Source organism: Heliangelus exortis, chromosome 6 (assembly GCF_036169615.1).
Source record: "Heliangelus exortis chromosome 6, bHelExo1.hap1, whole genome shotgun sequence".
In the NCBI taxonomy this organism is placed as follows: Eukaryota; Metazoa; Chordata; class Aves; order Apodiformes; family Trochilidae; genus Heliangelus; species Heliangelus exortis.
In genome coordinates this window covers 37,296,990-37,320,341 of record NC_092427.1, presented here as the reverse complement: position 1 = coordinate 37,320,341, position 23,352 = coordinate 37,296,990, and the positions used below count along the sequence as shown (strand labels likewise).

General features: G+C 46.6%; 1 long non-coding RNA gene across 1 annotated transcript in view; it reads left to right on the top strand.

Annotated features, from left to right (window-relative positions):
• LOC139797890 (uncharacterized) overlaps positions 1-23,352 on the top strand; it is a 157,669-nt gene that overhangs the window by 127,594 nt on the left and 6,723 nt on the right. The window contains exon 3 of the long non-coding RNA XR_011726613.1: positions 16,150-16,235. This is a non-coding gene — a long non-coding RNA (uncharacterized lncRNA). The remainder of the gene's footprint in view (positions 1-16,149; positions 16,236-23,352) is intronic.

Genomic DNA, 23,352 nt, shown 5'->3' with positions numbered 1-23,352 from the left:
CTGGTCCTCTGTCCTGCAGGGCTTGGGACTTTCCCTGTTCTAGGCTGACAGAGTCAGTGGTGGATGGGTCCAGGGATTGTTACTGTGTCACAAACACCAGCACGGGTCCTGGAATATTTACACAGGGTCTTTTCTGGTGGTGCCAAGGTGGCTCCTCAAGGTTTCAGTCCCACCTCAGTCACCTCCCCGAGGCTCCCGCTGGCTTCAGTCATGGATTTTCATGGTGAGTTTGGTGGGGTCTTTTTGAAGAGCTCTGTGGCAGTTGAAGGAGGAAGAGGAAGGTGAGGGTGCAGTGAGGGTGCTGAGGGTGCAGTGAGGGTGTGTGTGCACTGCCTGGAGGACTGGGTGTGTGGCAGGTCTCTGCTGCAAGCCCCGAGGCCGGGCACTCTTCCAGAAGATCCAGAGGAGAAAAGCAGAGATGCAGGAAAACAAAATGGCTCCTCCTGCTCCTCACAGCCCCAAAGCACCATTGCCTCTTGCTGCCTTGGGCTGTGTTGCTGCTGCAGTGACAAAGTCACCAGCACAGAGTGGAGCTTGGTGCTGCTCTGGGTTTATTTATGGCAGAGCTCTGGGTTGGGGCCACAAGCACAGCAGTGATTTCAGTGCAGTGGTTTGTGGAGGAGGTGGTGGATAGTTCATGCAAGCTACTCTCTTCCTCTTCAGCCATTACTCTCATGGTTTTCCCAACACCCAAGTCTAATAGCTACTTAGGAATCCAAAACATCAAGGTTGACACTGTTTCCTAATTCCACTCTTACTTCAGACAATTAATTCCATTTTCAAGCTGAAGAAGGTGGTTTTTTTCTGTTGGATGAACCATGCTCCAATGTCCTTTCATCATTAATGAACAATCCCCCCTCCCACCTCCCAGCTGCCCATCAGTGCTGTGTCCCTGTACCAGAATCACACACACACCCTTCACTGGTTTTAATAATCTGCGTGTGGTCTGTCTGGCTGTTCTGTCTGTCTGGCACAGCTTTCCAAGGCTATTAAGAAGGAAAAATAGCACTGGCTGTCAGTGGGAGACCAGGGAAGATTTTCAAGGTGAAATCCTGCAGCAAACTGATTTCTTTCACAAATGTGAGGGACTCGTGAGGACCCCACTCACGTGATAAATATTTATGATTTGGGAGGTGGAACCCAAGAGTAAGGAAAGTCTTCTGACATTGACCATCGTGGGAATTTTGGGGGGAGAAGGACGGGAACAAAATGAAGGGGGAAATTCAGCAATTTTAATAATTTCAATTGTATTTTCTCAGCAATTTACTTTCCACTTGGGAAAAAAATCCTTTTGCGTTGGAAAGAGTGAATGGGAGGGGAATCTGTTTTCTTCCCAGTCTAAGTTGCTTCTCTTCAGCCTGTAAATCCTGAAGTGGGACTCCCTCCATGGAAAACACTATTGCAGTAATGGATTTGTTGGCATCTCTCAAAGCTGAGGGACTGTGTGAATTTGCCAATGTATGGATCTGCTTTCCTTCATTCCAAGTTTCTCAGCTGACTTGTGATTACATTGCAGGGAAGGCAGATATATTTTCTGGGGGTAAACTGAGATTCTGACCCAGGGGAGGAGTAAATTCTTTTAAATGCTTTTTTCCTTTCTTCATGTAGAAGCCTGAGGAGATGGAGACCACTCCCTTTGGATTCAAAGGTGTTTCTTTGCCAAGAGGGTTGTCTTGGTTGAAGGGATGAAGTGCATTGAGCACATACCCCTTCCCTTGCCTGTTGTTGGGGAGATTGAACCCTGAGTATTCCAGAAGAGACTGTCCACATCTTCTCAGGAGTGGTTGGACATCTCTGGGAAAATCTGGGAGCATGAGCCAGCACGATTCCTGTGTCTCCTGATTCATCTCTGGGGCTCAGCCTGCCTTTTTTTCCCCATCAAAACTGTTTCAGCTCTTTTTAGTGGGTCCTTGTGCAAGTTGGACTTTCCCTTAAAAAAATGAAATTAAATTTTAAAACCTGACTATTCAGAAGCTTTGAGTAGAAAACATTGTTCCCCTAACAGAGAGGTTCCTCTGGGGATGCTGAAGCATCCACTCAGCCATGTCTGATGGGAACAGATGGGGAGATTTCGTGTTCCCAAATAGTAATGTTTTCCTTCTAGTTCAGTTGGACTTTATTCTGTTTGTGCAGAAGCCAAACATATTCCTGTGTGGACGTAGGGTGTTAGTCTGCCTGCATCATTCCAAAATGTACCTTCTGCAAATTTTTCTGTGGGTTTCAGCAGTTATGGCAGTAAACATAGGTATTTGTGCTCCTATGGCAGGTGAAACTTTGAGCTGATGAGGGAAACAAAAGAAAGAAAAAAGTAGTGGTTTATACATAGGGATAAAAGCTTTAAAATACTTTTGCAGCTAAAAGAAAAAAAGTGATCCAGCTGTCCTCATCTCACCTAAACTGAGGTCCATGGTTGGAAAAGTTGTGTCTTTGGCTTGGTGTCCTTCACTATTCATGGGTGGGTGATGGAGTTGCCCCCATCCAGCAGCACCAAGCCCTGGGGAGTTTGCCATACCTGGGCTGCTGGGAGGGGTGCAGGAGTTAAAAACTCACCTTGCAAATTCTTCTCCCTGCTAGTTTGTGTGTGACACTTTTTGTTCCCTCTGAAGGAAACCACACTAATAATTCAGGGCTGTGCCAGGACGTTTAAGGAAGAGCAGATACTGAGCTGAATTCTAAACAAAAGTGGGGTGGGGGGAGTAAAACTGTGTTTTCTGTCTAATTTTCTCAGATGTGAGGGCCTATTTATGATATCCCTCATGCCTCAGAAAGCTCTCTGGAATCAACACATATGTGCTGTCATGCAACCTGGTTAAATTTAGCGGGGGGATGAATTTTCCTTTAGGACAAGTGTTTGCTCAAAGCTGATACTGTTTCAGTGTCAGGAGGAGCTCTGGGTTGAGTCCTTTCTCATCTGCCACCCGGAGAGCTCTGATGCTCCAGATCCTGTGTTCTGCAGGGTACCTGGGGGCTCTGCTGCCCCATCACCACAGCATGAGGGGTCAGATGTTCAGCTGGGGTGCCCAGACTGACTTTCCCCAGAGCTGAGAGGGCAATTCTCACCTCACCCAGGGTTGCTGTGCAGGGCTAAGAAACCAGTCTGTGATTTTTGTCCTTTTGGATTAGGCAGTACTGATTTCACAGCTTTCATTTTTGGGTCAAAACCAGTGGTTAATGAGCTTGCTGTTAGATGGGGGACCCTAACAGTTCTACCTTTTAATAAACATTACTTCTTTGGTGGATGTCTGTGTGTGCACACCAGAGAGAGCATATGAATAGTTGGTAACAGCTGGAATTTAATTTAATAAATGAACACCGAAAATGCAGGGCTGACTAGTGAGGTGAATTATTGGCTTTTTCATCAGTGAGCTCATGAACCACATCCAATCCAGACCAGAGAAGGAAAAAAAATCCTTTTGATGAAATGTAAGGAGTTGTAAAGGAAATTCAAGCCCTAGCAGGCCAGTTCTGTCTCGTGGTTGCCACGCAGAGGCTGCAGGAGGTCCCAGCTCCATTACCCACTGCAGGCCAAACATCAGGGGCTGGTGGCAATGGAAGGACACAGTCTGGACCCCTCCTTTAGGGCTGCTGTCCCAGCTTGTTGTATTAGAAAGCAGAATCTGAGACAGCTTCTTGAGCAATTTCCCTCTCCCTGGATTACATAGCAGCGACTCCAGGAAACTGGGGAGGGAGAGAACTTGTAGGGGGGGGGTTGGCTTAGTTGCTTTTTTTTTTTTTTTAAAACCTAAACTATCAGCAGACTCCTAGCCGAGGGGATTGGTTTTTGTAAGCTTGAGATTGAACAGAGATGGCAGTTTGGACATAGTAAGGCATTTTTTTTAAATGAGGGCATTTTCATTGTTTGCCATCATTGGTTTCCCCTAAGAGAGGATGGTGTTACCATGGGGGGAACGCCTGGGTCCAGAAACCCTGCATCTGCTTCAGCTGCCTCCTCCTGCTGGGAACTAGTGCCTTTGATTAAAGTTTTTAAGCTGGATGCTTACTGTTGGAGCTTTTCTGTTTGAAGTGTTAGGGGTCTGAAAACATCCTGGGCTACTTTCAGCCTGATGTACTTAGGCCCTGGGAGGAAGTTATTTTTGTTGGCCGTTCCTCAAGCGCCGGCACTCTGCTCGGTGATGTGTGAAATGCTAATATCAGGAAACTTTCCTTCCCAAGTAATTTACACTAGAGAAGGAACAGATTCAGGGAGACAGGGTGAAGCCCCAGGCCCCTGTCACGGAGCAGACAGGAGATGATTTTCTCCTCTTCAACCCAGGGTGGGGTTTTTAAATTTCGTATTAAGGCGTTTTGGAAGGAGTTATCTTCTCAAGCGTTAGGCGTGCTCGGGGCATCGTGTGGGTTGCAGTGAAGGAAAGGAGAGCAGCTCACAGACCAGGGGGAGCCTGGCTCAGGGTGGTTCGGGGGCTCAGAGGGACCCCCTGGCTCGGTGCTGCCCTGGAGCTGGGTGGGTGCTGAGCGCCGGCAGCTCTTGCGCTAACTCTGCAGCGGCGTCTGCAGCTCCTCACAGCACAGCTGACAGGTTAGATCTGCTTCAAGTGTCCCAGAAGTCCCTGGACTTGTCATTTCTCCAAGTTTAAAGATACGCTCGAAGCTTCTAAAAATATTACATCTTCCCACAAAAAAGTAATAAATTGAAAAGTGTTATTAAGATGCATTAAGGGCGCTCGGCCTGACCGTGCCTAAAATGGAGAGAGTGTCCACTGAAGGGAGTACATGTTCTTCCTGGTTTAACCCACACAAATTGCACTTGTAACTTGCCCTGACAGACACTGTCTCTATAAATAAGTCCCTGTCACCTCCCCCGGGTACAATAACACAGTATACTAGAGGTGTCAAACATACGGCCCATAGGCCAGATCAGCCCACATATGTACTCAGAGCTGACAGAATCTAATCTTTCATCTGAGGAAAATGAAGAAGTCTCTAGACCTCAAAAAAAAAAAAAAAAAAAAAAAAATGCTTTGGAAAGAAGTTGAAACTCAAGAAGTTCAGTAACATCTGCTCCAGTCCGTGGGCGGCCAGACACGGGGATGCAGGGCAGGAATTTGTTGTTGACTTGACTGGGGTGTCAGTGCTGGGGGATGATTACCAAGCCTCATGCTTTTTTTTCTCAGGCTGAGAGGCCCTGGGTCATTCTAACACCCTGAAGAAAATGTCAGTGTCTGTTTGTGGCTAGTTAACTGCTTGTTATAGACCTTCTGCCAACAGAGGCAGTAAGAAGAACTTCCCTCTGTGATGCTTATTCTTCCTGCCTGCATTTTGCCAGGGAGAGGTGGCCACGGACCTCAGGATCTGCCCTTCCTTGGTTGCCCTCGTAGCCTTGCTCTCTGCTTCATTCATCTTTCTGGTCTGTGGGTGGTGACTGGAGTTTGCTGTGCTCCTGGAGAGGCCTCCTGGCCTGGCACAGGGCTGTTGCTGCAGCCTGATCTCTGGAGGAATGACCTTGCCTCACCTGCCCCAGCAGACTCCTGCTTTTCTCCAGGCCAGGTCCTGCTGGTGACTCAGACTTGTCCTGTGACCAGCCAGTACCTCCAGGCTCCTCTCATCTGCTGGCAGCTCCCAAGGGCACAGCAGTGATGCTGATCCTTCCAGCACACTGTCAGCCCTCCCCATGGCTGTCACTTCAGTCCTCCAGCTCTTCCAGTTCACCTCCTCTGAACCAGAAATACCCACCCTGGGCACTCTTTTCCTCCACCTTTCTTGTGTTGATCCATCCACCTAAACCATTAAGAAAATAAGCTCACTTATTTAAAAGGATGTTTCATGTTTTGGGTTTTTTTTATGGCAGGTTTTTAAATGTAGAGGGTTTAACCCTTCCTTATTTCATTTCGTGGATACAAATAATGCTTTTACCTAAAGCCCACTGTTGGCCTCTGGTAACTAAAGGCAATGCACTAAGGTGTCTCCCCCTGCATGAGATACTTGTGAGGCAACTAATTTTTTCCTGCTGAGGTCCCAAAGCCAGTTAAAGGGACTTCTGCCTTCTTCCTTTATGTATGAAATGATTTTAGCTGCTCAGTGCTCTCAATTCCTTATTTGCTAGTGAGGGAGCCAAGCAATGCTCCATCAGCTATCTGGAGGGGCTTTTGTAGCATTGCAGCACTGCTTCTGTTTATGGAAATGGTCCATTCCCAGGCATGGCCATTTAGGGCACACATACCCTTTTCAGCTGTGAACCAGGAGAATCCTATTGGGGAGCAACTGGAAACCATCACACCCACAGGGAAAATCCCGTCAGGGAAGCGAAGGTTGGGACCCAGGGTGTTCATTCTCATTTAGGTGACAGAGGCACTCAGCGTTGCCTCCCTCAGAACTTTACTAGGGATAAAAAAATCTTCAGGATGGATCTGTTTTCAACCACAATTCTCAAGTTGTTTTTGGTTTTTTAAAAGTCAGGTTATTTCTACAACGAGACTTTCACACTACGCGTAGAGCACAGGCCAATAAACCCTCTTCATCGGGGCTGGGAAAAACCAAAATTGCTTTAGTTTTGACCCTTGAAAGTTTCTGATATCTCCATTTGGTTTGGATTTTCCCAATCTCCAGCATGATGCTGTAGCTGGGTAGAGCATATGGTCCTAATAGATATTCAGTCCAGATGTTAGTTGTCTAATACGTATCCTGAGCGGCTGTGCCGAGCAGCGTGGAAGGAAAGCTGGTGGAGCAGTTAAATAAGGAACATGCACATTCCTCTATTCTCACCAGTTTACCAAAGTTAAGAGTTCCAGATTGCAATACCTCCGGTTCTGTCGCTTTGAATTTCTGGGAAATGTTAAGAGCATGAAGCTTGCTTGTACGTGCTAAGAGCAGGCAGGGAAGAGGCTCACCTGAAAGCCCAGCAGGAACGCCGGGCTGGCAGGGCTGCACCCCAGAGCTCTGGGCTCCTGGTGCAACCAAAGGTCCTGGAAAGGGGGTTAGCCTGAGAAAGCTTAGTGAGGCAGGGGGGAGAATTTCCCCTTGTGTCCTTTGAACCCAGGCTGTGTTTTTTTCTGCTAAGCTCGAGCAGGGTCCGTGAATGGTGAAGATCTGAATCCTGCGTGTGAAACTGGTGATGGACCAAGAGCATCAATCCTGCTGCTGAGGGAGGGGCTGCTCTGTGAGCAGCAGCCTGAATGCCCCCCACCAGTGGGAAGAGCTTCAGTCAGAGCTTGCTAACAGCTCAGCACAAGAAAATCCCACCACAAATTACAAAGCCAAGGAAGCCTTCATGTTTTCCCTGCTGCTTGAAGAGCTATTTATATTTCAGTGTTCAACATAGCACGTAAGCTGAGAACAGACCTGCTTTTCCTCTCCCTTACTGTGTGCCCTTCTTCCTGAGGTGATGCTGGGCCTCCTGGGGAGTCCCATGCTGCTGGGTGCTGGTTAAGAGGAGACTTGGGAGGAGGGCTTCTGCAGGGCTGGGCACAGCCACACCAGGTCACAGCCACTTGAAGCAGGCTGAGACATCTGGCGTGTCCTCCATTCCCTTTTCTTCAGCTAGAGCTGAGGAATGAGAAATCTGTGGGATGCTTAACTGGTCTGGAGTTCTCTGGGTGAGATCCTCATTCAAGAATAGGGATGGGACTACACTTGGTGAGGTTCTTTAAAGAAACCCAAAAGGTCAAAAAATCCCCTTTAAAACGCCTCTGTCCTTATCCTCTCTGTTTGTTAGGATTCACTCCCTGTAACAATCCCCCATAAACCATGACCAGAGGAGGGTCCTGACCTTACTCCTCGAGTCCTTTCTGCTCAAGCCTTACTCTGATTCCCAGAGATGAAGGACCCCATGGCAGGAGATAAAGCAAACTGCTTTAGAGTTTTAACCCACGAGTGCCACTTACTCAGCAGGGAAATCTGCAGCTTCAAACACATGCACAGGTACACACAAACCCTCTTATTACTCGAAGAAACCCGAAAGTAGTTTCAGACCTACAAGTTTATTGACTGGGAAGTCAATAAAAAGGATTAGCTTTTAAGATTAACAGTAAAACTTGATTGCTGCTTTCAGCAGCTAACCTAATAATTTCAGGAGCAGAGACTCTGGGAGCTGTACATCACATAGAAAAATTTGGTGAACATCTTTGAAAAGGAATGTTTTTTTATGCATGGATGGAAATAATTGAAGCCACATAAAGCAGCCTAGATGTGCTCCACCATGTGTGGTTTTTCTCCTTGTCAAACAGAGAAAAGAAGACTTTGACCTTTTTAGGAACAAAAGGAGAGGGTTTTCTTTGTGAGAAGTACTCTTTAGTGATTAAGTACAAGTGTCTCATTGTGTTAATTCTCAAGGTCTGTGCTTATTAATGTTCAATTGTTGATTAGAGGCATTGTCTGCAATTAATGCCTGCCAGGGATGTTTCCATGCCATGGTATTCCATCAGAAGAGGCAGTGCTGTCAGGGAGTCGTGGCCCTGAGAAATCAGGGGAGGGGAAGTGCCACCTGGAGGCCATGGGTCACTTACAGGTGCTGCTGGGGACTGAGCCAGGCTCCTGGTCATTGTCCCTCTGCCTGCTCTGCAGGGAGACAGCTTTGTGCTTTTGGATTAGCCCAGGGATGGGGGGAAAGGGGTGTAAGGGGGAACGTGGCAACAGAAGGGACTAGGTCCCAATTTTCTGATGGTGGGACTTCTAGGGTGATCACCACGGCTGCCTGTGCTGAAACACAGGCAACTTTCTGAAGTCCTTCTCAGTGGCCTTTAGCAGGAGGTATTTGACTTTCCTCCCAGGCTTTCACAGCTCTGCATCACCACCTTTGAAAGAATTCTTCAGATGAGTGATGATTTGGGGCAGGACTCTCCCTGTGCCTGCCTGCATTTCAAGCTGTAGTGTACTTGTGCATCTCTCCTCTGGTGTGCTCTCCACTCAGCTGGGGGTCTCTGAAAGCTGAAGGCACCCATAATCTTCCTTAGTAAAATCGTGGGTTTGAGGTGAAGCTCTCCAAAAACCTCCTGTATGAGTGATGCAAAAGGAGGGCTTGAATTCTCTCCTCTGAGATCAGGAGCTGCTGCTTGGCTGGATGAGACACACAAGTGTCTGCTCTACCAGCTGTCACAGCAGTTAGCTAAAGGCAGAAAATACATACTCAGCAAAATAGAGAGTTGTCTTCAACACCTCCTTGATGGAAAGGTGTCTAAAAGAGAAAAATAAAGTGGGAGGCATATAGAGAAGAAACTGCAGCTGGGGAAAGGTAATTCCAGTGCCTGTAGCATAAGAGCTGTGTGTGTATGTGTTGTGTTTTACTAATATATAGTATATATTACTATATATACTACTATATAATATATTACTATATATCCACCTGCATAGATGCTCTGTGGAAATTAATTTGTCACTAGGAATTGCTCTTCTGCAAGAAGATTGTAATATTCAAAGCTCTGTTCACCTCAAAATAGACCCTGAAAGGTCCACTGCAAGGTGGGTATCTCCTGTGGTGAAAAAGGATCCTTAGAAAACACTACTGAAGGCAAAGCACTTTTCCAGTCAGTCCCCAGTTGAGGTTCTCCAGGCACTCTCACATCTCTGACACAAATCTGTCTAACCAGAGATGAGTTTAAATGCTCCAGGATTCAGGCTGCAAGTTGTGATGGGCAATGAGGCTGCTCCTTCCAGGCTGACATAGCCTGTAGCTGTGGGGAGTCTGATGCCATAATTCCACCCAGGAAAAGAAAAGCTCTGGGGCTCCTGCCAGCCAAGTCACCAGTGTAGTGCTCAGCACAAAGCTGTGGCCAGCCCTGAGCCATTGCAGATGGCTTCACAGAAGTTCTCCATCTTTTAATAGGTCTGCAGGAGAAAGAAAGCAAATATTTTCAACCAACTTTCATTTTTGGCTTCTCCAGAACACACCACTGGGATGCCACTCACAAAATAGGCACTTCTGTGAGTTTATAAGTATGAAACCCTCATTTCTCACAGGGTGACAAATGGAAGTGTCCATCCCCACGTTGGTAGGTCAGTCATTGCCAACACAAACCCAGCTCTGCTCTCCCCATCAGAGGAGCAGGAATCAGCCTCCTGTCTTTAGAAACCTTGCCCTGTTGAGACATTCTTAGCAAGCCAAGTTTGGATTTTGTTTGACCCACCTCACCTGTGGTGTTCTGGCTTCAGGCAGGTCTCTAAGTTTCCAGATGGAAAGGTGCTCTCTGGAGGCTTCATCCAGAGCTCAGCTCAGTCAGTGAAACTTCCACTTCCCTGGATGCTGGATCAGATCTCCAGCTCCTTTTGCTCCATTATCTCTGGCGTCTGCTGCATAGGGAGCACAGCTGGCAGGCATTCCAGAGCTTCTGAATTTGCCCAGCATCTGCATTCCAGATAACCAAGATGCTTACTTCTTATTAAAAAGAGAGATAAAAATGGTGCCTATAAACCATCCTGGAAGTTTACATGACATCAAAGTTGAGAAGAATGCACAACCATTTCGTTCTGCTTCCAGTGCTTCTTGCACCATTCTAGGTTATCCTTTTTATTTTGGGAAAGCCTACATGGCTTGGGGTGACACAAAACAACCTCACTGAGTGTGTGACAAAGATAGTGTGCCCTTTCAGAAAAAAAAAGCATTGTGTCTATTTAAATATTAGGCTCCAGCTTGTTAGAGAAAAATGTGTTGTGCACAGCATTTTTATTTTTTGTGTGTGTGTGTGTGTGGGAAAATACAGTACAGATTTTTGAAGTTTAAAAAAGTCTGGCAAATCACAAATTGGGATAATAATTCATGGGAGTAATAAAATATCAGACTTTTATTGCCCTATTGAGAAGGGCATTAAAAAGCATCTGGGAACTTGAGGTTTGGAAAGATGGGCTTTGAAAGACTTGGTGGGTTAAATATTAATGTAGAAAAGATGGCATCTGTAAATGCCTGGAAATCTGCTAATAGGGCTTGATTCAGTGAGGGATCAAACCACCCTTTGGGATGATGAGCTCCTTCAGGAGCTCCTGCTGACACTGGGAGCTGGAGGACCCCGTTATCTCCTGAAAGCCCATGGAAGCTGCAGGAATAGTGGCCAGGGAAGCTGCTGGCCCCCAGCCTGGTGGGAGTGTGAGACATTTGATTGCAGAGCCAGCAGGGTTGGAGAAGGAGGCTACAACTCTGGGTAGCAACTACGTTTATCCTCCTGTGAAGTCTTGCTCTCCTTTTACCTTAATTCTAGCCTTAAAGTCTTTTATTGGTTTAGATGCAGTGGTCTCAGAGGAACTGAGACCCTCAGAGGAACTGAAGTCCTCTCTCACCAGCCTTTTCTTGTCTGGGCTGAGAAACCAGCCTTGGTAGCAGCAGAAGCCTCCAGAGTGTGGGCACTTCATGCTGTTTTTTGACACAGAGACCCAGGCAGTGTGATTACTGTCCTTTTGAAGGTGCTGGGAGGGAGGCTGGTGAGCTGGGACAAGTCACCTTTCTGCTTCAGCCACTGCTGCCCACCTGCAATGGCCCAGCCTGGCTTCTTGTCCTGCTCCATCATCATCATCATCATCATCATCATCATCATCATCAGCAGCAGCAGCAGCAGCAGCAGCAGCAGCAGCTTGCCACCCAGGTGACTCAGGCTGCACTCTGCTCTGGAAGCACCTGGGGTTTGTTTATATTATTATTTTTAATTCCCTCCTTCCTCTCCTGACACCCCAAGGTGGCCTGGAGATGTCTGGAGGAGTTACTGCCACCCCTGTGCTGCCCACAGGGAAGCTGCAGAGGAGCGATGGGTCCTCAGGCCATGGAGGAGCTGTCAGGGTGTGCAGTGCCTCCTCTTGCTCAGCCACCCAGGGGTGTCAGCACCCTGGGGACAGGGTGCTGGGGAAGCCTTGGTGGTCTCTGGGCCTGGGTTAGCACTTGTCAGGGAGCAGAGCTGCCGGGGGGCTGCGTTTCCCCGAGACAGAACAAATCCGTCTCGGCTTTCTGGCATTGATTTTTGACAAAGGATTCAAGAAGCTGCAGCTGTGCTGGCTTCCTTGTCCCTTCCCCCCCTTTATTACAATGCGTGTTGTTCTGAAATACTCAATTCAGCTATAAACAATCTCCTCTATCAACAACATGCTTTTGCACTTTTTGAAATGGTGCTTTGAGGCAGATAAATGAAAGTAAGTATGGCAGCTTGCCAGTAAAAATCCTGCAAACTGTATCATCACAGGGGCACTGACTAAGGCAGCACATTATTTTATTTACTGTGGAAACTGAAAATCCATTTCTGTCCATACAATAGCTGTTTATTTCATCTTTGCTTGATGTTTGTTCTAATCTTTCTTGACACTTCTAGATAGTAATGGTTCACAAGCTGTTCAGATCAGTGCTCGCAGTGCTCTACCAGCCAGCTCTTCTTTCTGGTTTGAGATGTCCAGCACCCTGGTGCATGCTGACTGCTGGCAAGGGAAGGACTCAGCTCCTACAGCTTCCCTGTGTTCCATCCCTGGGTTAAATTAACACATTCACCTCTACAGCCCAGATGTGCAGAGAAGCTGGGCTGAAGGTGGTGTGGTGGGCTGGCCTGGACAAAAGAGCTCCCCAGGTTTTGAGTTTCAGGATGCTCAACCCATCACTGATTTTGAACTGTGGATGGATGAGGTAAGGGGTGACCAGTGCATTCCTGCTAAGGCCAGCTGGATTCAGCTGGCCCTGGGGATTTCCCAACCCGTGGGCTGTTTCCTCTGCTGGGCTGGTGGCCCCTTCCCCAGCTCCTGCTCTGCTGGAGCAGCTCCTCCAGCACCACTCATCACTGTGGCCTGGGGACAGGAGAAAACCAGGCTGGGGAAGAATGTTGAAACCATTTCAAAAAACTTTTGGAGTGAGAATTAGTAATATTTTGTTTTCCTGAATGGTTTCACTGAAATTTAGAGAAAATAATTGCAGCTGAAAGATCTGGGGTTTTGTTGTTCTGTTGTTGTTTGGTTTTGCATGCTTCTTCTTGAATAGACTTCTTCCAGCTCCTCTCCTTTGTTGCCCCTTATTCCATACCCCATGACAGAAAGGTGGGGATACAGTGAAGGAGAAAGAAAAAATATAATAGAGACAAGATAAAGAACATTTCCAAATTTCCTACTCCAGGTCCAATGCAAACAGTTTTTTTGTTAACTTTCAGATCTTAATGATGGCCTTTTATGACCAAAGATCAGCTGAAAATAATTTTGAGCAGCTGTGTTTAACTCCTGTTTGGTTACCTTGCTATTTTGGGGGAATCTCATTTTATCCTTTGACATAGCCAGAGGGCTTACCACATTCATTTTGCTCAGTGGAGTTCTCCCTTCAGCTCTCCCATTATAACCCATCCTGCTGAACACTCAGGAAACTCACAAAAAGCCTTTCAGTACTGTTTAGTTGACCACCTCATGCTGAACTTGCCCCTTTTGCAACCTTATCCTCAGTACAGTCTCTCCCAATGTTCTGTTCTTCACTTGGAAGATGGTTGTTAAATTATAATGGTGTTTCATGCATGAATATGTTTCTTTTTGCTGTGAGCATCTCCTATCCTGAAGCAGGGGAAATACACAACTTGGTGATACCTGGAAAAACCTACTGAATAAAGAAACCAAACCAATTATACAGCTCCTATCCATGGCCCACACACAGAACCTCCCTGGCCCTTTTTGGGATTGATAAGGGGACTGTGCTGCTGGAAAGGAACAGCCCCTAGCAGAGAGGGGTTTCTTGGATTTGGCTTTGCTTTTACTTGTTTCTTCTGAGCAAAAAAACCCAGCTAATGCAATTTTCTGTCTGAGAATAACCTGCAACTGAACATGCAGGATTGCTGAGTGCTTGCAGATGGGAGGCAGGAAGATGGGTGGGTGCTGCTCTGCATTCTGCCAAATTCAGGATGTACCTGAGTGCCTGCCTTTTTGTCTGGTTTATCTTATCTTGCATCTATTCAAAATAAACTCCAACTGACAACTGCACACATGCACGGGATATTCCAGCCCCACTGTCTTGTGCTTGCAAATCAGCCCAGGGGACTGAAATGAATGTCTTTGATTCATTTTAGTGGTGAAGTGTTCAAATCCCTTACTCAGCCTTGCAGTGCTCACCTAGAAATATCTGCCACGTTTCCTTTTGGCAGCTCTTCTTATTTTTATTTCACAAAATATTTCTTCATCTCCGTTTTCAGCCCATCACACTGGAGAGGAGAAAGGAAGGGCCCTTCCTGCTCAAGCCTTGTCCTGAGGAGTTCCTGATGCTAAAAGGTATGTGTGATATTTCTAGGTGTACAAATCTCTGAAAACTGGTGAATCACTGAACCATCCCCAAAGCAAGGCCAGGCCTAGAGAGGTTGTGTTGCCCAGGGGCAGCTCCTCAGCTACTGCACTACAGGAGGCTGCCTAGGGAAGTCTGCAGAGGGTCTGCCCACCCTGGGTGCTTGCTGGGGGTGGCAGCAAAGGAGTGCATTAAAAAATGGAGGAAATGAAGGTCACCTTTAATATCAGTCTACTAATATTAAAATTAGTTGGGTAGTTCATCAAGAAGCCCAGCAGAAAGGAGACAAAGGAGGTTCTCCTATATGATGCTCCAAATAAGGTTTCTCCTCCCATATCTGTAATGGGGATAGGGCAGGAAACAAGGCTGAGCTGCTGTCCCAGGGAGGCACTGCTGGTAGCTGTGTGGTGCTGATGCAAAGCAGAGCCATAAAAAGCTAAATTCTTACAGGATCCTCTTCCTCCTTCCTGTGCAGGAGCCAGGGATGTCAGCAAGTTTAAACCAGCAAGAGTGGGACCTCCACAGTCTTAACTGGATATGTAGTTTAAATCAGTGCATCCTTTGCAGTGCAGTCTTAGCCCTTAAAAAACCTTTTTTGGGTTAAAACCCAAAGACAAAAACCCAGAGCAGAAAGGATTGCTCTCTTAAGACTTGCCCCAAGGCCTAATCATTACAGAGGCTTATTGTAAAATGACTGCTAGTGGTGTGAGCACACAGAGCTGGGCTGAAGCTGTCCTGTGCACACCACTGATTTGACACCAAACACAAAACAAGATCATGAAAGTCTCTTGGTGTGTACAGCTTCTGTCACTCCTGTGCCAGGCAAACACCAGCTTGGAAGGAGGAGTTGTCCATCTCCCACCTAGATGAGGTTCACAGTGCTCTGGCACAGGGAACAATTGTCTCCAAGCCATGTGACACAGCTGAGTGAGTTCAGAGCTGGCAGAAAGGGGACAGTAGGTGTCAGGAAAAAAAGTAGTAAAGAAATCCAACTGAAAATGCCCCCGGGCCAGGAATACCTTTATTCGTTTTCTTACCAAAAAGCAAATGTTTTTGGAGATGTTTCTTCTGGCCTTGTCTATCAAATATAACCACGTTTTATCCTCTTAAGTACTGACAGGATTCCCAGCTCCTTCCAGAGGCTCAGGGAGCTTTTAAAGGGACACAGAAATAGCAAAAAAGCAGTGGCTCTTGCAAAGTGTCATGGGCCTCTGCAGTCAGAGGGTGGCCCTTTCACAGCTCCCTTCAGCCTCTGCCCCTCCAGAGGGGCTCAAGCCCTTAATACACATCAGGAACCCAGGAAGAAGTTTTCTTGGGGAAAGCAGAGTAAATTTAATCCAGCTGCCCCCCCCTCCTCCCAGGAGTGATTTCTCCCTCAGCCTGCACTGGGAATTCACCACTAAACCAAAAAAAACACCCAAGAAGTGGGATTTTCCATGCAACAGATACCAAATGTATCTGCTGAGGGGGAAAGCAGGTGGAGACATTAGCCATGCCTGCTGCTGACAGAAAGTTTGTGCCTAATACATCAGAGAAATTGTTCAGGAACAACTCAGCCATGTGAAAACACAACCCTTGTCATCTTGCCAAGGTCAGAAAAACCTGAGGAGATCCGCTGAGTAAGTGCTGGGCCTGCAAGGAAAAGCCACCCAGAGACAGCCTGGTCGTGCTGCCAAGGTGGCTTTCCCTCAGGGTTCCATGGGGGCAGAGGCAGGAAGAGGATCTCCTGCTGCTTTGTTCTGTTCTTGCTGCTCACAAGGAAAACTCCTGTGCTGAGATCCAAACCTGCTCGAGCCCACCTGGCTCTTGGATCTTTGGGCACTTCCAAGTTGAGTCTAAAAAAATCACACTGGCCCTGAAAGGTTCATGAAACCTGTGGGAGGGGGCTGAGTCTCCTATGGGTCCTCTTTCCCTGCTGGCTTCTTTTTCTTTTGCTCTGTTGTGAAAATAATAAAGTTTAACAAGCTGCTTTCCTTCCTTCTCATCAGGGCCAACTTGGAGAAGAGAAGAGAACACAATTCTTCCTACCTGCAAACCTGTCCCTGCCCAGAGTCCCTCTGCAAACCCATAAGAGGTACCTGAGCAGTTTGGGGAAATTCTGGGGTGCATCAGATACGTGGGGAAGAGGACAGAAACTTCCACAGCAAAATGACAGACATACAGGTGGGAATACTGCTCCTCTGAAGCCCTGTCTTTCCCTTGCCTAAAGGCTTAATATAAAAGATCAGTCTCATATCTGCTGGCAGATACAGAGTGAAGGGCAGCAGTAGCCAGATGCTCTTCCCTGTCAGCTCTGGGATGCTGTGGGTGAGATCTCTGGTGTCTCCTGGCCAGGTGAGCTGTGCCTCAGGCCTGGAGCAGGGAGGCAGGAAAGAGGCAGCCAGGTTTGGGTTGGTGCAGGTAAGCTTCACAGTGCCAGCTTGGCACTCCAGTACTCTCTTGGTAGCATCCAAAGAGGCATTTGCAGGGAGAGCAGCTCTGGAGATTGTCTGAGGCTCTGTGAATGAGGGAAAGAAAAAAAAAAAATGAACTGGCAAAAAGTTAATTAAAACTCTTCTGATTATGAGGTGGAATTTAATACTTTAAAACATGCAGCGTGACACAGTGCAGCACTGCAGCTGAATTAATCATGAATGAGGATAGTAATTTTTAATTTTTGTGTGCACGAGAAAAACACTCAACAGATTTGACAATTAGAGCAAGGTAACAGCATTGCATGGCACAATGTGAAGTAGTTTTTCCCAGTGGTTTTTGAGAGGGAGCTAAACAGATGTGCTCAAATATTTACAAGTGCACAATATTCACATGCTTTTCAAATGCTGACCCTGCTGATTCGCAGAAGTCTGCTTCAATCTGGAGAGCAGCTACTGTGGTGACACGGGCTATTTATCACAGGTAACACAGCAGTTCTGCTGCCAGCTCCCAGCCTGCTTGTGTGCACAGTTATCTCCTGAAGGTGTTGCATCACCTCAGCAGCTCACCTGTAGCCCCAGTTTGTCCCACAGCAAACTGGGCCCTGCTGGTGGGGTGGGAGGGGTTCCTGTGCAGCGACCCTCTGAGGAGAAGCAGGTTGGGTTTCAGCCCCAGCAAGAAAACTCAGAGTTCAGCTGAAGTGACAGGCAAGCAGTCCTGGAAGGGTCTAATATTACATGTTTACACTGGGCAATTCACCAGGGGGAGCCATCAATGACCTACCTCAAAGTGACCACCCAGAGACCCCCTGTGTTTGGCCTTCTCTGTCACTCTGCTGTCCCCTGTCACACTTCAGGTAAGAGCTGAGGACGCCAGCTAACGTTGTGCATGTCACCAGCAGTACAGGCTCTTTCCTTGCCTTCTTTTCCTCAAAAGGAGCCCAAAGAAAAGTCAGGTTTGTTCAGCACAAGCTGGAGTTGGGGAGGATTCAGGTAAGCCAGATGGCAGTGGCAGTGATGGATGGTATAGATACCGTAGGGCTATGCCTGGAAATCCTAGCTGGGAAAGCTGAGCTGTGCTGTACCTCCCTGAAATATTGACTATTGCAGCAGTTGCTTTAGACTGTTCAATTGGCTGTGTAATTGCTTTCACAGATTAAACAAAAACAATGGTGAAAATATGTAAAATGTCACCTGGACTGAATTGTGGTTCAGATCCTCAGTGAAAATGAGTCTGGCAGCCTCCCTTCACTTCTTATCTGGTTGACTGCAGCTCAGACACCTCTCTGCTCACAAGCCCAGGCTGGTGTTGCAGGTCAGGCTCCAGATGTGGTATGGGTGCTGCTGGGACCCATGTAGAAAAGAAAGTGACATCTTTGCATTTAGCCTGAGAAGCAGAGTATCTCAGGTTGCTCTGGTACAGCCTTCACCCTCAGGGAAGCTTTCCCAAGGGAAACTTGGGAAGTTGCTGTACCTGGATTGCTACACCTGGAATCCCTGTCAGGCAGCCAGAGAGGTACAGGGGTTTCTATCAGGCACAGTGAAGGAGCTTGTGTTTCTCTCATCAGATAGATGTGGCAGTGCTTTTTAATACTTTTTAATAGTTTACAGAATTATGATAAGCTCTGCAAGGCCATTTAAAATGGATAATCTTCAAGTGGTATTAAGGATTAAAATGGGTCTGCCTTGTATGCCTTAATGGGCCCCTGACAGGCTGTTCAACGTTATCAAAAGGTGATTTTAAGAGTTTGTAATAAATATGTTCCTTCGGGGAAGATTAGGAAACAGGGTGGGATTTGCCATCCTTCTGCTGCCTCCAAATTGCTGTGCTCTAACTGAATTAATTACAGTGGGTCTGCCTTGAACTCTGGAGTGCCAGCTCACTCCTGAGCTATTGTTCAGTGAAGAGGTTTGTCCTTAGGGAGAAATGTTTGCTCCAAGAGCCAGGGCTATGTAGAATTTGATTATCAGCCTAGGAGAAATTAGTCAGATAAGGCTCCAGCTCCACCACCACTTATGTGCATGTTTCACCTTCCATTCCTGGAGAGTCCTTTAGATTTCAAAGTGCAATAAGTAAAGTGGGCCTGCAGAAAGCTTATGGGGACCAGTGACTATCAGAGCTATTTTATTCTCAAACCAGAAGTGAATTACTTCATTCAGAAAGTTTTCCTTGAGCAATCTGTGTTTATCCTCTTTTAGTGTCCAACTCCCTGTCTTTGGTGCAAGCCCAGCTCTGGCCATGCCTCTGCCAAGGGCTGGACCTGAAATTACTGAGGGATTGGAGTGCATGAGGGAAAATGGAAAAAATTAACTCCAAGTACTCTCAGCATAAACTTGTCATTCCACACTTTTCCATACTGACAAAGCCCTTGTCCTTGGGCAACCAAGTTGTCAGAGTGGTACAAAGCCCACAGCAATGACAATAATCCTTCTCTGTGGAACTTCTGAGGTTCCTCTTCATGTCTCAGTCAGAATTCAAAGTACAGTTCTGAAACTTTCACATTTCCTGACATGTTGAAGGTTAAACAGTTTCTTGTGGAGCCCAGCAAAAAACCCATCTCCAAACACCCTCTGCCAGTGTCCTGCCAGCAATGTGCTTGCTGCTGTTTTTGTCTGCCTAACATCAACTTGAACAGGCTGGAATTTACTGATTTGTTGAAAATTAACAGTTTTGGAGGAGAAAGTGGTTATTTTGCTTTTACCAAATCTATTTGATCTTTCCTGTTTCTGAAGCAGGCTTTTACCCCCTTGGCTCCCCAGCCCCCTGAGCTTTGTGCTTGGGAGCCAGACTTCCCAGAGCTTTCATATTGATTGACTTCCAATTATTCTCCTTGCTGAGATACTGAGAACCCTTTAGGGTTGGGATGGTCTGTGTTTTCATGGCCCTCGAGTGTGGTTTGGAAGCTTCAGTTCAGGCAGAGAGCCTTCAAAAGTCACAATGTTTGCACATCACCCAAGGATTTATTTCTGCAAGCCTCCTGCAGTGATGTGTATGTGAGCCCAGAAAACTCAACACTCAGCTCCTTGACTGATTTTATGTTAATGTCACCCAAATAGATCTTGCACACAGGATGTTCAATTTCTTAATTTGCTTAACCATATGATTGCAAAATAACAAGTTGTAGCACAGGAGCAGAAAACACCAATATGATGATGTGTATTAAGCACACATTATGATGGCACGAGAAATTGGTGTCCATATATCCACCTCATGCTGATTTTGACTAAAAAATGCCAAAACGAGAGGTTAGGGGCTGGAAAATGTGTTGGACTGGGGTAGTGATGGTCAGTTTCAAGGAGTAAGTGATGGAGGGACAAAGGGGGGGTTTGTGGGGCTGCAGACCTCCTAACCTCAGGCTGTCAGTGTTCCCAATTCACATGACAAGAGGAGCATGAAGTCAGGCTGGGCAACACCCCTACTTTTGCTGCTTTATGGTGACTGCCTCCAAGTACCTTGTTTTGGGTTAACTCTGCCTGAAGCTACCCACTTCCTAAGTTTCAGATTCTAGTTTTCAAGTGCTTAAACTCTGACTCCAGGAACTAAAGTAGGCAAATGGTGCTCTTGCATTTCACCCCTTTAGAGTCAGTCCTGGGTTTATTTTGGTGAATCAGCCTAACATCCTGCTCATGGAAATGCTAAAGCAGATGTTTGATTCTGAGCACATGAAGAATCCTTCAGCAGGATTCGAAGGCTGAGATGTTTGAGAATAAGCTGGAAAACTCTGCTGAGGTCCCTACAGCTTTTACTTTTACCCTGTGGGATCATGGCATTCATCTGTTTTTGCCTTCAGGCCCCTGCTGGGTGGCTGAAAGCATGTGTGGAATGTGGAACATTTCTGGTGCAAACATCACTTCAGCATTCTCCTACGCAAGAGATGATGAAACTTCCTAAGATGAGAGCCTATGTAAATATGTGTTTTGCACCAGCTAGGCAAACAGATGAGGGAATGTTGTTTTTAGAAGCTCCAGATGATGATCCTGTAATGTGATTATTGTCAGCAGAGACATCCATCCCTCTGCAGTCCAACTCAGTCATCCTCTGCAGATCCTCTGCAGGACAGGAGTGGGACACCACACAGCCACCAGTGCCAGCTGTCACCCAGCAGAGTGGAGGAAAGCTGGAAAGGCTGAACTGGGCATCCTGAAAGAGGTGAGACCATCCCCTCCTGACCACTGAGGCTCAGCAATCCCTTCTATGAGGAAATCATAGAATCTAATCCCTTTCTATGAGGAAAGCACAGGAGCTGCCCCAGTGCCAAGCCTGGCACCACAGACACAGAAAAAGAAGTGCCCTACTCCTGCCTGGTAAAGCTTCCCCCTACCCCAAGAAAAAAAAATATGAAAGAGTATCAAAAAGCTTACTCTCCATCAATTGCAGTGGCTTCTTCTATATTCTGATTAATGTTTAATTTAAACCTTGATGTCTGATTCTTCTTGAGCACTCCTGATGAGGGTAATCAGTGCTTAGTTTGTTCCAGAAGCAAATGGGCATCAATACAGATAGCCATGTGTTGCTCCTGCAGGCAAGTTAAACAGGTTGTGCTTTTAACTGCATGGCACAAAAGATAGAAAACTATTTGCTTGAGTTACTAATCCAGGATGACCTGATAGAACGTGACAGTAAAAGTGCTTTTCCCAAAGAAGGGAAACATGTTCTCTGCTCAGTACCTCCTGCTGACTCCCTGCTCCATATGAACAAACCCACAGCTGAATTCTCCCAGCCAGGTGTGATCCAGGAACAAACTGGCAGCAGTATCTTTGTTTCTATTACTGTCAATTCTAACTCACAGAAGTGGCCCACCACTAGCTCTGCAGTCCAAATGCTTGCTCACAGAAAATGCCACAAGTACAGAAAAATCACCTGGTTTGAATTTCTAAACAACTGAAGCACCAAGGTTTATACTGGTATGCAATGAAGTATCACATGCAAGAGTGGTGTTTCAGGACTGAGCCACCAGAGGTGAAATGGAAGCAAAAAGGGAAATCTTGCAGGAAGCAGACAGTAAATATTCTTAAAGACAATTTACAGAGTCTAATCTCTACAGAAGCCCTAATAATCTGAATGAGAAGAGCTTACATTGGGACATCTCAGCTGAAATAATCTGCTTCTCAGTACATGGGAGCCCCACTCAGCTGACCATCCAGCAAGGCTGATCAAGGAAAGGTGCATGCTGAGTTTGAATAGTTGTCCTGTTCTGCTAAGTCCCAGATTTAGCTCTGTGCTCAGAAGGAACACCAAGCAGAGTTAAACACAGCTCAATTTAGGATGCACATAAGAGTACATGAGCTCTTGAGCATAAAGTGCACACCTGAATTGGAATAAGTCAACTTTATCTTGGTGTGGTAGTAAGGAAAAAGAGGGTTAACAAATGGTCATAGACCTGAAGGTAAGAGAAGGTGTCTGATAGGCACCAGTGTCTGAACAGTTTTTCACAGAGCTCTGCCCTTACACAGTGGAGGAAAATCCAATCAACCTCCTGGTTAATTACTGGGGTGGGATACTGATACTGATAGAATTCACACCTCTAGGATCCTCTAGATGTCAAGCTCTGCAGCAGTGCTGAGTTTGGCAAAGGGAGAACCCATTCCCATCCTAAGCCTTCCACTTTAGCTACTAGCTTTTCATTCAAGAAAGGGATTTGTTGACAACAAAATTATTTTCTTAGAAAAACACTAAAGGAGAAGATGACAAATGTGGTTGTGAATGTTCACACAACTCCAGGAGCAATCAACTGTGATTATTCAGACAGGGCTCCTGTCTGAATTGATAGAGCTAAAATCTTGAAATTTGGCAAGAAAAAGTTCCTCAATAAGGAGCAGCACTTGGAGTTGCTCTGGACAAAATCTACTTTCATTAGCTAGATTCTTGCTCATTTGCAATTGACCACGTGCAGGAGAATATCTTGTCTGTATGGATGCAATTAAGAGGTGCACAGTGAATTCTTGCCCTGCAGTTAGTGGAACATATGCTCCAGTGTTTCCAGAAGTTGGTAGCAAAATCCTTATGTCTTCAAGAAAGCTTCAGTCATATAAGAACTGCACATGTGGAAGCACTTCTCACCTTCCCTGGAAAAATGGGAGAAGAAGAAGAGGAATCCACGCTGAGAAACTGACCAAAAGGCTGGCAAGGCCAGTTAAGTAAAGCCCTGAGACAGAATGATCCTGCTGCTCACCCTGTGACCTGCTGTTTGCCTTCTGGCAAGTGCTTTTATATCTCTTAGACTTGGCTCTGCACTTCTCAATAAGAAATCCTCAGCCTGACCCCTACTACAGACATCAGAACGTTCCTCTTTGGTTGCTCTAAGCACCCATGTCATGGGTTTAACATTTAAAGCCCACAGCCACATGTGCTGTTCTCTCTGGAAGGAGGGCTCCTGGATCTGAAGCCTCCTTAGGTCTGTGGTGCCAAAAATCCATGCAAATCACATTTATTTTCCCAGCCACCTATCCTGAACATCAGTTCCAAGCAGCCCCCAGAGAAACTCTGTGTGGTTCCCCACCTCAACAGGCCAACAGGAGCCCATCTCCCATCCCATCCCACCCAGCCAGGTGGGTGTTGCACAGGCTCAGCTAACACTCCATGACCACAACTCCAGCTCTGCAGCTAGCAGGACCACTCTGAAGCTTTGGACAGGACAAACAGTTTCAGGCAAGATAAGGTCAACCTAGATTTTTACCCAACCAGAACGTGTTTCTGTGAGGTTTCTGAAAGTTCAGTAGTTTTCACTCCACCACTGTGTGCTTTACTGCTGTTTTCTGGAGTCAGGAGAGGAAGTAACA